The sequence below is a fragment of the Pteropus medius genome, unplaced genomic scaffold (assembly GCF_902729225.1).
Source record: "Pteropus medius unplaced genomic scaffold, Ma_sr-lr_union100, whole genome shotgun sequence".
In the NCBI taxonomy this organism is placed as follows: domain Eukaryota; kingdom Metazoa; phylum Chordata; class Mammalia; order Chiroptera; family Pteropodidae; genus Pteropus; species Pteropus medius.
Genome location: NW_024342471.1, coordinates 13,192,826 through 13,204,043, shown reverse-complemented (window position 1 = coordinate 13,204,043; position 11,218 = coordinate 13,192,826). Strand labels below are relative to the sequence as shown.

General features: G+C 43.6%; 1 long non-coding RNA gene and 1 pseudogene across 1 annotated transcript; one reads left to right on the top strand and one right to left on the bottom strand.

Annotated features, from left to right (window-relative positions):
- Window positions 1–28: 28 nt before the first annotated feature.
- On the top strand, window positions 29–4,625 carry LOC120603672 (uncharacterized). The gene is made up of 2 exons (XR_005653076.1): window positions 29–578; window positions 2,011–4,625. It is a non-coding gene; the product is annotated as an uncharacterized LOC120603672 (long non-coding RNA).
- A 54-nt stretch (window positions 4,626–4,679) lies between these two features.
- LOC120604162 (uncharacterized) lies at window positions 4,680–4,795 on the bottom strand (annotated as a pseudogene).
- Window positions 4,796–11,218: the final 6,423 nt, after the last annotated feature.

Genomic DNA, 11,218 nt, shown 5'->3' with positions numbered 1-11,218 from the left:
CGCCCCCTCTCAGTCCCCACGNTCCCCCATCTCCATCCCACCCCCAGACTGGGCAGGACCCTCGTATCATATGCTCACAGAGCCCACAGTTGTAATTTCATATTTGCTTGAATGACCGTATGATTATTGTCTGCCTCTTTGTTTGAATTTGAACTCTATGAGAGCAGGCCGCGTTCATCTTTACACCCTAGCCCCCAGTTCAGTGACTGACATATAGCAGAAGCTCCATAAAAGCCCGTTCTCCTTCGTTCCAACTATGCGACGCACTGGTGAAGAGGTCGCAGGCTCAATACCGCCATATCGCCACTGGCCAGCAGAGGGCAGACGGTGACCAGCCTTCTCGCCCAGCTGAACATCATCTCCACCTTCAGGCCCCGCGGGACTAGGACAGGTGAGCCCAGGTGTGCGCACTTCTGAAAAGATCGGTGGGTTCGGGAGCTACGGGCGAGGTTCGAGCCAGGGAACGTTTTTTCCCTTTGGATCTGTGGTTCTCGGCCTGCCGTGTATCAAAGACCTCTCCGACAGCCTTTGAGGATGTACTGCCTCTGCAAAGAAGACGAGCTGAGAAGGCTCAGGAGGTGAGAGAATTTGCTGTAAAAAGGGAGGGCACAGAGGAAAGGCTTGGAGGGGTGGGGCGCAACGGCAAAGTACTTAGTACTGGGTGGGGGGAGTGAGAGGTGGCCGCCTTTGTTCTGTGACCCACGATGACAGGGTCTGGTTGGAACTTCAGTTGTCTTTTGGCAAAAGTCTTCTGGCGTCAGTCCTGAACCCAGGAAGTGCCTGGCTGGTTCAGAAGAGCTCTACTGGGAGCAGAATATCTCAGGGTGGCCAGAGGGCAGTGCCATACTGGAAACATGTCTGTGGAAGCACTGTGTTTAACTGTTACTTATAACAGTGAAACATTGGGAATTCCTCCAGCAAGCGAAGGAAGGAAGGAAGGAAGGAAGGAAGAAAGGAAGGGAGGAAGGGAGGAAGGGAGGAAAAGGGAGGAAGGGAGAGGAAGGGAGGAAGGAGGAAAGGGAGGAAGGAGGAAGGGAGGAAGGGAGGAAGGGTCAGGTCAGAGGTTGGGGCTGCAGATGCCACAGTCCCTTCTCTTTGAGCTATGACCACTTGCATGGGCAGCAAGACTTCCTGTGGGAGCAGCTCCTCTACCACTCCTGGTGGCCCCATTGAAAGTGGAAAGGGAGGCAGGATTACCTGCTGCTGGCTTGGGGGTTGGGGGGTAGGCAGTTGGTATCTGACTAGGGTTGCCAGATTTAGCAAATAAAAATAAATGATGCTCAGTTAAAATTGAATTTCAAATAAAAAAATTTTTTTTTAGTATATGTCTCATACAATATTTGAGAGACACTTATTCTAAAAAATCATTTGTTGTTTGTCCGAAATTTCAATTTAGCTAGATATCTTTTATTTTTATTTGCTAAATCTGGCAACCCGGTGCCTGGCCAAACAGCCAAGGAGAACCCAGCACGTGGGATTTGCTGTCCGCAACGGCCTCCCGACCAATGTTGCCACATTCAGCTTCCACCTGTCACTGCCCTGCTCCAGAACTGTGTGTGGCTCCCAGCTGCTTCCATAGCACAATTTGGACTCCCTGGCTGCTGTGCTGGGCCTTGGCTTGTCAGCCCAGCTGCCTTGCTTGGGCCCTTTCCCGTCTCTGCTTCTGCTCATGTTTTTACTGCTTAGCATGTCTCCTGCCCAATCCCAGTAGCAATTGCAAACACTTATTGGGCACCTACAGGGTGCAGGCAGGATGCTGACTTCTTTATTTGCATTGGCTGACTGGATTCTCACAAAACCTGGTACAGTAGGAACAACAGTTATCTTTCCTTACCAGTGAAGACGCTGATGCTCTAAGACGGTGATTCTTAAAGTTGGTCCCTGGACTAGCAGCAGCAGCACCTGGGAACTTGTTAGAAATGCAAACTCTCAGGCCCTACTCCAGACCTATTGAATCAAACTCTGCGGGTGAGGCCCAGCCATCTGTATTTTATAACCTCCCCCAACCAGGTGATTCTGATGCACGCTCTAGTTTGAGACCTGTTGCTGGAAGAGATGAAGCGACTGCAGGAGTCTCCCATCCAGGCAGAAGAATAGAGGACCAAGCACCAAGCCTGGGCCAGGCCCTGAAGATGCTGCAGCAACAGCACAGCCTTGGGGGGAGGAGAAGGGGAGAAAGAAAGAGAACAGACAGGCAGTCAGGCAACCTTGATGTAAGATGACGAGGACCACGCCCTTAGAGCCCATAGCGGGACGGAGGGGGTCAAGGAAAGCATTCCCGAGTGGATATCTAAGCCTGAAAAATAACTTGGAATTTGTTAGATGACGAAGGGTGGGAATAGTGTTCCAGGTGTAAGGACTAGTTTGTACAAAGATCCTTGGGGGTAGCTCACCCCTAAGGACGGAAGGTGAGGCAAGGTGAGTGGGGGATAGGGGAAGAATTGGATTGTGTCTGGGTCCTCTTCCCTCAGAGCAAAGGAAGAAGCTTTAATGGGTATTGAGAAAAAGCCCTCTGGCTTCCAAGTGGAGCAGGGATTAGGAAGAGAGTAGAGGTGTGTGTGGCAAGGAGAGATCCAGGGGTTGCCAGGACTTTCTCCACCCTTAGATCCAGGCAACTTCTGCCCTCTAAGGCATCTGCAGAGATTCAGCCCCCTGTCGTAGCAGTGGGCAGGTGCGCGGGCCCAAGCTGGAGAGGCGGGTCCAAGGTTAATAATGTATTCTGGGGCTAAGAGGGGAGGCTGGGGAAGCAGCACAGGCCCCGCCCCCACACCGCCGCCGGCCCCGCCCTGCCGGCCCGCCCTTCACCTCGCGCTGGAGGAAACCAGGCTCAGGGCCACAGGCCCAAGAGGGTTGCTTTTCTTTGCATGTTCCTTTTCTCTGTTGATGTGGCTAAGGCCGCGCAGCTACTGGGGTTCCTTCTCCCAACCTTTCAGGGACTAGCCCTGGATGTGGTCAGGGATCCCTAGGCTAGAGGGCAGGAGATTTCCGTTGCTATCCCCTATTCCTGCCAACCAAGCCTTTGATGCCAGCCAAGGGCTGAGCTGGCTTGGCCAGGTTGCCTGGCAGTGTGGGCTGTAGCTGGGCAGTTCCAGGCTTCAATTGTCCTTCCCAGAAAAACATCAGTTTGACCCAACCCTTTTGGAACCTGCTGGTGATTTCTAGCCTAGGTAAGAATACTAAAAGATCATTGTATGAAGTGGAGCTTTCTGTGTGTCTAAAATCCCTGCAGGACTTATCAACTGCTCCATGAACTTGACCTTCAGCAAGGGGACCTCCTTCCTCTTTTTACTTCCTGCTCCCCATCTTCCATCCGGCATCCAGGACCATATCTCATGCTTTGTAATTCAAGGAGGGTCTAGCATGGTGCCCTCCGCTTAAATAGATGCTCAAAAATATTGTTATAATTAAGCCTTGAATTACATATAGATGGAGTATATATAGGAGGGGCAGGGGCAGTCTAAGTGGGTGGAAGTGGTGAATGAAGGCATGGATACTGGAGAGAGAAAGTGAGCACAACGAGATAGCCTATGTGGTCTGGATATGGGGCAAAACTATGGGCATTGAGGAACCACTGATGGTTGTTGAGCAAGAGAATGACACAATACTTCTAGTCATTGTACTAGATTCTTTGTCAATGTTCCGTGTGCTGTCTGGCCCATATTGTTCATCTCACTTTTTAGGTCCCAGCGCCACTGTTACTTTCTCAGGGAAGCCTTCAGTGGCAGACAGACTCTAAAGTGACTCCCTGTATCCCTGCCTTCTGGCATTCCTGCCTTCGTGTAATTCCTTCCTCTTGAGTATAGGCAGGACCTGTGACTTGATTTTAACCGATAGAATATGGCAGAGGTGATGGGCTGTCACTCCCATGATTATGTTACATCATATAAGAGTTTTGCTAGCAGACTAGCTCCGGTGATTCTCCTTGCTGGCTTGATGAAGTAAACAGCCATGTCGAGGAAGCCCACACGGCAAGGAGCTATGGGTGGTCTCTCGTTGTGACAGCCTCCAGCAAGAAGCCAGAGTCCTTAATCCTATAGTCACAAGGAAATGAATCCTGCCAACAACCTGAGTGAACTTGAAAGTGATTCTTCCCCAGTTCAGCCTCCAGATGAGAATGCAGCCCGGCTGTCTCCTTGATTGCAGCCTTCTGAGTCCCAAGGTAGAAGACCCAACGAAGCCATGCCCAGACTCCTAACTCACAGAAACTGTGAGATAATACATTGATGTTGCTCAAAGCCTCTACGTGTGTAGTGATTTGTCACACAGCAATAGCTAAATAATACACCTTCTGGCTAGGTTGACTCTCCCCTTACATAGGCTCTCAAAGCATCACGTCTTTTCATCTTGGTGTTTTATGTGACACTTTATACCATTTGATGAATGCTGTGTCTTCATGACAGCACTTTTTGCTCATCACTCTGTCCCGGAGCTTCACTTGGTGCCTCATATGCAAAAGAAGACCCATAGGTATTAGTTGCATGTGTTAGTAAATGTTCTTATGTAATCTTTGTAACAACCTGGTAGAGGAGGAACCATTGTTACATATGAAGAAAAGGAAACCAATTATTAACTTATGCTTAAGTATACTGAACAAAATCTTAATAAAATGTTGGTTTTGCATTTCACCCTATCTTTATTTATTTATTTATTTATTTATTTATTTATTTATTTATTATTTAGGCCTATAACACCTGGTCTTCCTAGGTGGTCTCCCATCCAAGTACTAACCAGGTCCAACCCTGCTTAGCTTCCAAGATCAGACATCGGGCTTGTTCAGGGTGGCATAGCCATAGACCATGGACTGTGGCTCCACTGGGGTGTGAACCCAGGGCTTTCTGCGTGTAAAGCAGATGTGTTAACTGCTACACTACGGAGCCACATTCCCTTATAATTTTTAATGTACTGCAGGAATAATTTAAGCGATTTGAGAGCAGAGTATAGATTTGCGTGATCACATGGTATGACATCCTTTATGGATCACTGTATTTTCCAAAAAGCATAACTATCCAAAAATAATTCCAGGCTCTTTTGGTTTTCCCAACGGCTTCTCTTACCTCTTACTCAAATTATTGTTTTGAAACTCTTGTCCTGTGACTGTCCTTTTCTGACACTCCCAGACCCTCATCTGCCAATGCTTCATGTAATTCCAGCTGTTCCAACATCACTCTCATCTTCATAAAAATTTTCGGCAATACTTCTTTCTACACAGCAGTGAGAAGCTGTGAATTAGACACAACAGCCTGGATGGAACTTACAGTGTTATGTGGGAAAGTAGTAAAAGAGATTTAAAACACACTATTTTTCCAGTTTTACTCAAGGATGAATGATATACAATAAACTAGCGGTCTCCAACCTGTTTTTGGCACTGGTGCTCCTATGAGAATCGAATGCCTGATGATCTGAGGTGGAGCTGAGGCGGTGATGCTAGCACTAGGGAGTGGCTGCCAGTACAGATGAAAATGCGCTGGCTCACCTGCTGCTCACCTCCTGCTGTGTGGCCTGGTTCCTAACAGGCCACGGACCAGTATCCATCCGTGGCCCAGGGTTGGGGACCCCTGCTAAACCACACATATTTAAAGTATACATCTGAGTTTTGACGTGTAGATACCCATGAAACCATCATCACAATCAATAGTTTTATTTTGCACTCCTCTTGCATTGTGTTCTCAGAGGTCAAAGTCATTGACAGCAGGATGCTGTTAAAACCACAGTTCTGGTTAGATCTCTGCTCAAAATCTCCCCGTGGTTCCCAGCCTCACACCTCCCACTTCTCTGCCCTCCTCTTCCACTCAGCTCCCTCTCCCTCACTGCAGCTGCCACATTCACCTCCTTGTGGGTCCTCGAGCACACCAGGCACACTGCCGCACTTTGTCCTAGTGCTTTCCTCTGACCGGAATGCTCTTTCTCCAGACACCCATGTGATTCACTCCCTCATCCACCTCGAGATAATTCAAATGTCCTTGACCCCTCCCATCCACCTTTCTCTGTTCTGATCTTTTCCAGTAGCATTAATCACCTTCTCACATGCTATATAATTAACTTATTTATGATATTGGGTGTTGTCTTCCCCCTATGAGAATATAGTCCCCAGGGAGACAAGACATTCGATCTGTCTTCACTGATCTATCTCAGGAATGGTGTCTGGCACATAGTAGGTCTCTAATCAAGATTAGTGAGTGCATGCCCACATCTTTGATGGTCTTACCTCCACCTTGAACTCTCTATCCCTTGCTGCTTGTCTGTATCCCTCTGGCCTCTTTCTCCAGTACTCTGGACCCTGCCCAGGTGATATGACTGCTGGTATCTGCCTGACTCACTTGGTTGCCAGTGTTTTGACCTCATTGTGTCCCTGCCACGTGTCCAGCAGGTGTGAAATACTAAATTCCAGCCTTTTTTAAATTTAAGGGTAAGAAGGTTAAAGAAGAAGGGGCCGGGAGAAAGAAGGGAGATGTTGAGGGAAGCAGTGGGCAGAGAGGCTAAAGAGAAAAGACAGTCACGAAAAGCTGACGGGGTCCCCACCCAGTCAGCTTTCCAAGCGGCTCAGAGGAGCAGCCAGCAGTGGGTGAGGGTTGTGTGCCACATATCCAGAGCTGTGTGCCACGTGGCAGAAGCAGTCTCGTTGAGTCATGGGACACCCAGCCACACTGCTTTATAGAGTTTGGTGTGTGGAGTATTTTTGTTTTTTTACAGCCCAGCTGTCTGTGTAATGACTTCCTTCCCCGGCCTTGTTCACCGAGGTGTCCCTGAGCGACCAGCTGAGTCACCACATTCCTTGCAGCTTAAAACACTGGCTGAGCACCGAGGCCCAGTTCCTTCATGTAGGTGGGATCTTTGAAGGCAGCCAGCGAGTGCTCCAGAAAGACTGGCTTTAGGGCTCCCGTCTCTAACTTGCATCCATTCTCAAAAACATTAAAAAAAAAAAGATAAAAATAAAGAAGAAATTGCCTCTGTTAAGCACTTAGGGAATGGCCACAGCCATGTGTCACAGCCTGAAGAATTAGTTGTCAGCCACCAAGAAGTCAATATCAAGTCGAAGGGGGACCTTAGGAACTGAAGTCCATGTCCTGTGTCTTCTTGCAGCATGAAGGGTCAGAAATCCAAGTGAAGAGACTGGGAACTCTCGTGCCTAGCTGGCAGCAATGGAAACTTGCTCAGCTCTTCTGTAAAATAAGCAGGTAGTTCTCAGGAACATGAAGCCTAGGACACATCGTTCAGCAATCTCACTTCTTCAAGTGTATTTCGAAGGAAGTTTGCTCAGATATGGAAGAGGACAAGGAGGGGGTTATTTATGATAACATTGTTCATACGATAGGTGAATGGGAAGCAAGGATGAGACTGATGCAGACCTCATTTTACTTAGAACTACCTGCTTATTTTATGGCGTCTTTCTACACAGCGGTGAGAAGCTACGAATTAGACGTACACACAACAGTCTGGGTGGAACTTATAGAGTTAGGTGGGGAAAGCTAAAAGAGATTTAAAGCACGATACTTTTCCAGTTTTACTGAGATATGACTGACATACAACAAACCACAGGTATTTAAAGTGTACATTTTGACACGTGTAACCATCACCACAATCAAGATAATGAATATATCACTCCCCAAAGTGTGAAATAGATCTATATGTATTAAAATGGACAGATGTTTAATGCCTTAAGTTAAAAATAGTTCAACTGTATGTGTAATATTCCATATTTATAACAACAAAAAGTGTTTAGATACCCTGAAAAAACTGGAAGAACATGTACCAAACTTAATTATGTTCATTGTTAGGAATCTTGTGAAAATTGCATGGCCCTGTTTTGCTGGGTACCTCCAAGGCTCTGACAAAGGTTTAGCATGCTAGAAATTTGTCATTACTCCTAACTTTGAGTGACTTTATTAAAATGTCACTGAGGTCATCACAGTGGACTCCCACAGAAGGGGTGTCCGACTCTCTTGTTCTTCCTTCAGCTCACCCCAAGGACTAGCCTCTCATCACCCCTCCAGATAGGAGCTATTCCAGCAGGGGGCTGACTGCAGCTGGAGACAAAAGAGTGATCCCCCAACTTGTTTTAAAATCTGTCTTTTATTGTCACTCTTTAGGTAGCTCATAAGTACAGGGATGGTGAAAGATTGTGGGGACAGGGGTGTGTTTACTTTCGTCTGGTGGTGGGTTTTCTATAAAGGCAGCCATAAAATGTGTGTGCTTTTGTTCTTACACTCCACTTTATTTACAAGTTGCGTGCGACTGTAGCTCATTCACTTTTAGTGCTATATGCAGCATTCTGTTGAGTGAATATACCACAATCAATTAATCCCTTCTACTACTGATTGACACTTGGGCTGTTTCCAACATGGGGCTATTATAAATAATGCTGCTGTGAACATTTTTGTACATGTCTACTGCTCTACCTGAGCGTGTATTTCTCTTAGGTCTATCCTTTGGAGCAGAAGTGCTGGGTTATTGGTATGTCTATGCTTAAATTTAAAAAATAATTCCAGACCGTTTTCCAAAATGATTATACAAATATGCTCTCCTGAGCAATGCATAAGAGTTTTCCTTGTACATTCATCAACAGCTCACACCAGCAGTTGGTACTGTCAGACTTTGTACTTTTGCCATCTGCTGGGTCTGTAGTAGTTGTTCACTCGGGTTCCTTTCCTTGATTACTAATGAGGCTAAGCACCTTTCATATGTTTATTGGCCATTTGGATTTTCTTTGTGTGAAGTGAAGAGCCTGTCCTTGCTCATTTCTATCGATGTGTCTTCATTTTTTTGTATATTCTGGATATAAACCCTTTGTCAGTTATGTGTGTTGCAAATCTTTCTCATCTATGGCTTGCGTCTTCATTCTGTTAATGATTTTTGATGAACAGAAGTTCTTAATTGTAAAGAAATCCAATTTATCAATCTTTGTGATTAGTGTGTTTTCTGTCTTGTGTAAGAAAACTTTTTCTACTTTGAGGTCATGAAATTATTGTTATCTTCTAAAGCTTTATTGTTTTACTTTTCATATTTAAGTCCATAATCCAACAGAAATTGGTTTTGTTGTTTGTTAAATAAAGTTAAATTGGAAGAACACATCCCATATATACACCTATTCGTTCAGGAAATATTTATTGAGTATCTTCTGTGTGTCAGACCACATTTATTGTTTTACTTTTTACATTTAGGTCCATAAATCCATAAGAAATTGGCTTTTGAGTATGGTGTGAGATAGGGTTCCAATGTCACTTTTTCCATATGAATAGTCAACTGACTCAGCACCATTTTTCAAAATATCATTTCCCCACACTGCTCTGCAATGCTATCTTTATCCTTAATTTCTTTAGGGGGGCCTTTTTTCTGCCCATTGGTTTTTGTCTACTCTTGTGCCAATCTCATACTGTCTTAACGTTTAGAGCTTTATTACAACTCTCATTAGCTAATTGAGTAAATTCTCCCACCTTGTACTTCTTCAAGAGTACCTTGGCTCTTCTTGGTCTTCTGTAGATCCATATAAATTTAATGTTACAATCATCTTGTCAAGTTCCATATGAAAATCAATTGAGATTGCTCTCAATCTATAGACCAGTTGGAGAGAACGATAGCTTTACAATATTGAGTCTTCCCATCTGTTAACATGGTGTCACCATTATTCATTTATTCTTTGATGTCTCTTAAAATGTTCATGGTTTCCTTTACAGAGGGCTTACATGTCTTTTGTTGAGATTCATTTATAGCTTTTTTTTTTTTTTGCTATTTCAAAACTGTTTTGACTATTTTTAATAACTATTTTTGGACACTTGCTAGAATATAGAAATAAGGTTGATTTTGGTATAATATTGATTTTGCAGCCCAGAAGAGGGCCTTCATTAGAACCAAACCATGGTGACACCCTGATCTCAGACTTCTAGCCTCTAGAACTGTGAGCAATACTTTTCTATTATTTAAAAGCTACCCAGTCTGTGGTATTTCATTATAGCAGCCAGATTAAGACAACCATTAATTGATCCTAAAAGTTTGTTTGAGATTCCTTAGAATTTTCTATCTACACAATTATGTCATCTTTGAATATAGACAGTTTTACTTTTTTTCTTTCAGTTCTATTCCTAGGTTGCTAAGAGTATTTATTGTGAATAGATATTGAATTTTATTATTCTTTTTCATCATCTATTCAGAAAACCAAATTATTTTACTATTCTGTTAATGTGGTTGGGTTGATTTTAAAATGTTAAACCCATTTGCATCCCTGGGATAAATTTCACTTGATTATGATTTATTCTTTTTATTTATTGCTGGATTTGATTTGCTAGCATTTTGTTTAGGGTTGCTGCATTTATGGTCATGAGAGATACTGGTCTGTCATATTTTCTCTTGTCATGTCCTTGCCAGGTTTCAGTAGTAGGATTATGCTGACCTTATAACATAAATTAGAAAGTATTATTTCTTATTCAGATATTAGCTAGAATATTTAATCTTTTTAACCTACACGCCCTTACATTTAAGTGTCTCATAAACATATAATCGAGTCTTTTTGCTTGTTTGTTTAAATTCAGCCTGTCAAACTTTATTAAAATATTTAGTCCACTTACATTTAACACAATTACAGGTATGGTTCCCAACCATTTCCTTCTATAATCTTATTTGTCTTCTATTTGTCCTACCTGGTAAATGTTCCTGTTTTCTTCTTTTGGATTTTTTATTCCATTTTATCTTCTCCATCAGATTTTTAATTGTGATAAAATATACATGATATAAAATTAACCATCGTAACCATTTTTAAGTGTACAGTTCACTAGTTCTAAGTATATTCACATTTTTGTGCAACCAATCTCTAGAATTCTTTTTATCTTGCAAAACCGAAACTAGCTCCATTAAACAATAACTTCCCATTTCTCCCTCCCCACAGTTCCTGGCCACCACCATTCTACTTTCTGTCTCTATGAATTTGAGTTTTCTAGGAACAGACATGCCTTGTTTTATCTCACTTTGCTTTATTGTGCTTTGCAGATATTGCCTTTTTTACAAATTGAAGGTAAGACTCTGCACCAGAAAAAAGATTATTATTTGCTGAAGGCTCAGATAATGGTTAGCATTTTTTAGCAATAAAATATTTTTAAAGGTATGTACATTGTATTTTTAGACAAAACACTATTGTATATCTACTGCACAGTTAATAGACTACAATAGAGTGTAAACAAAACTTATATGCATTGGGAAACCAAAACATTTGTGTGTCTTGCTTTACCGT